Source organism: Cupressus sempervirens, chromosome 4 (genome assembly GCF_028749045.1).
Source record: "Cupressus sempervirens isolate cs-2001-9-10 chromosome 4, ASM2874904v1, whole genome shotgun sequence".
Lineage (NCBI taxonomy): Eukaryota > Viridiplantae > Streptophyta > Pinopsida > Cupressales > Cupressaceae > Cupressus > Cupressus sempervirens.
Window position 1 is genome coordinate 713,914,297 of NC_143121.1, and position 4,205 is coordinate 713,918,501.

The following is a 4,205-nucleotide window of genomic DNA, read 5'->3' on the forward strand; positions in this document are numbered from 1 at the left end:
TTGCCATGATAAAATTTGTGCATCTTCGCCATAGCAAGATGGCACCATCCATTGATGCGACCCAATAACACTCATGCAACTCCTCCATAGCGCGATGGCGCTTATCGTTGATCCGATTTGATCTGATGGTGGTGATTGTAAGCCCCGATTGTGTTAGCCATGCTGACAGAAACTCTGACTTGGCACGCATGGTTTGTTCTAATTTGTCGCTACAACACCTGATTCTGCCGGTCGCTGAAACTCGCCGCCGTGAATATTTCTTCTGGGCACTATGTTGCTATGGAGATTTTCTGGCCGATATGCAATAGCGACATAGTGCCAATGGCATCAAGAACTTTTTCTAACCTGCAGAACGCCGGACCCACCCCTGCAACGTGTCGTCAGAGCGTCATTGCACTATAATAAATATCATGCATTTCCCTTATAGTGCGATGGCACCAACCATCGGTACCGCTTAGATCTGACGGCCAAAAACTTGCAGGTTGTAACATTACAATACTAATTCGAGACTAACCGTTGCGCGAGCCACACTTTCAAATTTAAATTCTTGGCGATAAAACCAAAGGTAAAAAATATCAACTAAAGTTTACTAATGCTTGACATCCACTAGAATTTTCTTTCACTCAGCTCCAACTGACTTTCTACTTGGCTTGCACTACCTTTGCTCAGCACCTACTATCCACTCAATCAAGCTTGGCAGAAAAACTTTGTGTAACTTGTTCTTCTAAACTTTCTTAGTGTAGCCAATATTTGTAACCCTAAGTAGATTATCAATACATAATGTCATCACCATCTTAACTGATCCTTGTACTTCATTACATAATCATAACTCAACCTTTCCTCTAGGTTCTTTTGTTACATCTTATTGATCAAATCCTCTTCATCAATCAACTAAGTGATAGTACTTGAATCTTATAAGTAGTTGTCTTACCAGGAAAAAGTAGGTTTGACATTAGTGACAAAACAATGATTGAAACACATAGTCTTCTTCAACAATCTCCTTCTTTCAATAATATCTTTCAACAATGATCTTTTCAATTAGATCTCAATAGGAGAAATGTTTCAAGGTTTTGCAAAAGATATTGACATCAATTATAATATCTATGTTGAAGGGTTGGCAATGTGATAGGGTATCAAGTCCCTTTGCGAGCTAAGGAACAAAAAAATCATTTTGGAAGCTGACCCAAAACTTATAGTTGATATCCTCTCTAATAGAGCTAAAAGTCTTTGGAGAATTCTTAGTTTGATGGAAGACTACAAATGCAGGTTATCTATATTTATTGAAGTCAAGATCAAATGTACTCAAAGAGAAGGGAATAATACTATAGACTTCCTTGGTAACTAGGGTTTGGGTTGCCCAGAAAGGAAACTAATTAATGCAATTAATCTCCAAAACCAACTAAAAATTATTATAATTAATGATAAAAATGGAAATGTTTAAGGTGCCAATCAAAGAAGCGAGTTCTTATTACTTCATTCTAAATATCACTAAAATATTATTTCTTTTGGCTCAAGGTGACTTTAAAATTCAAAAGGACATCAGTATGACGAAAGTTTCAAGTATTAATAGGGAATGAAAATGATCTAAATTTGAGAAAGTTATTACTAGAAAGATGAGAAGAAATTTTAATTATAGTAGAATATCTAAAGTTATTTTGGTGTTCAATATCAACATTCAAAACTTCAAATTTAATGACATCATTAAAGCTTGCTCTAGCCTTTCTTTTAATGACAAGATATGAGGAGGATTTCATAGATATAAGGAAGGAAAAAAGTATGAAGAATTATGAAACATTACCAATTATTCATTACTTGCCAAATGTGCCAGAAATGCTAGTGAGAGTCATACTAGATCTACTAAAATTGAGGATCTTTAATAATAAGAAATGCTTTATTATGACATTATTTCAATCATGAGTTTTTTAGGCTAAAATAATTGAGAGACTTCACTATTCTCAAAATTTCCCCATTCTTTGTATGTAGAAAAATAAATCCATCTGTGGAAAGTATACGAAGTTCTCAAGTTTCTCAAAATGCCATTACTGTGGAAGATAATCAAGCTATTTAGGAAGTGCTCTAGGATTTGGGTAAAGTTAAAATTATGGGAGGGCCATTGAAAAAAGTTGAACCAAGGGACAATACGGAATTGAAACAAAATCAATAGATATGGAAGTACTTTTAGAATGTGGAGCTAACTAGTTTCATTGAAACCATGAGGGGCTTCAATGAAGAACTTTCTTCAAGGTTTGCCAACTCTTGGCATAAGGGCATGGCGACTATTAACAGCATTGAGTTTACAGTTATGCTAGAGCTAATTGTGGAGGCCATTAGTTTGAGATGTGAAGGTCATTGAGTCAAAAGGAAAAACTAGGGCAAGTAAAAAAACTATATGACAAAATTCTTTGGCAATAATGAGAAGGAAAAATGCATAAATGTGACAAATGGGTATGACATAATTTCTTTCCCCCCTCCTTTTGCTATTATCTTCCTCTACATTATGAAATATTTTACTTGCAAAGATAGGTTTGACCCTTACCATGATTATCACTTATGTTTATTTAAATTCCTATTCCATGAAGAGAAAACACATGTTCTTTTCTTTCAAGTTCCCTCCTTGAAGGGTAGCATAGAAAATGGAGATAATGCTCCTCTTCATTAGGGATTAATTTTTGTTTTAGACCAACATGTGTTTTCTCATCACCCAATTTTTAGTAGGACCTTGATCCATGGGAATGAGTGAGTTGGGTCCAACTCAGCTATAAGAATTAAGGAAATAAAATTGTCCCCTATTGCAAGCCCTAGCAAAGAAAAACCTAATCCTAGGATCGAAAAAAATCTAGTGCTAACTAGTCTCTACCATCTAGTAACCCTAAAAATCCCCTCAAATAAGATCTTCTACTCAAAGCCCCTTCAAAAAGGAAGATTTCTTCCCAAATAAGCCAAGGCACCACCCCTTAAAAGAGTAGGACTGATAAAGACATCATTGATGTTGACAAAAATGACATGGGGGATGAAGAGAGTAAAGAAAAAATTACTTTTGGGAAAATAGGACAACAAGAAGCTACTTCAATGGAAAGAAGATACAAATAATCTAGAGGAAGAAAGAACAAAATCAATAGAAGGGTGATAAGGACACATCTATGGGTTTCAAGGAATACAAATTCCTTGAGGGAGAGGCTGAAGTAGAAGAGAAGACTGACGATGAGGACACAAAGGATGAAGACCATAAAGAGGAAGATAGTGTCAGTTACGATGGGGAAGATGAGGACATGTAAATATTTCAATAGGAGGCAATTATTGAGAACCAAACTGATCCTATTCAAGATAATGAAAAAAATTAAGATGACAAAGGTCATAATGCAGAAGAGTGGGACAAAAACATGGAAAGGGATTCCCTCCTCAATAGGGTTATGGAGCTTGAAAGTAATCTTTCAAGTAGAGTTGATGCTCTTCAAATAAAAATGGAATCCTTGGATTTAACACAAACCCATGTCACCCTTTTATATTGGAAAAGACTAACAAAAGTATAACTATTCAACTTAAATGACATTAAACTAATATTATTATTTAGAATTTGAAAATCAAGCAAATTAATGAAATGTGTACAAATGGGTAAAGTTTCGGATTATTATTTTTAATAATTATTTGGATCAAGAATTTATATAGTATCCTAATTTTTAAGGGTTATTTTTTAGATGATGAAAAATGTTGAAAATGAGGGGTCTAGTTCCCACCACAAAACTATATGGAGATTAACCTTTTTCCCTTTGATCCTAGATTATGTTATAGATGACATATATAGCTAGATCAATGAAAAATAAAAAATATCTTTTGACCTATATTTCTCTTTTATAAAAATTCAAATTGCAACTCACCTAAAATCAATAGTTTTCATCTCCCACCACATTTTTCAAAACAAATATATTCAAACCAAAAGAAAAATTATGCATTTTAGAAGAGGACTCTCTCCTCTATTCATAGAAAGTCATATTCTTTTATTTATTTTTTATAAGATTTACTATTTTTTTCTTTCTCAAAATCAACATCTTCTCGAGTGTTAAAATATGTATGTGTAGCATTTTTTAATTACAACATACTATATTTAAGTAAAATACTATAAACCCTATATGAGAATATTCTTAACTTTGAACTCTATAGAATGGTGCTTATATGCTATTTAAAAAAAATCTTTAAAAAGAGTAAAA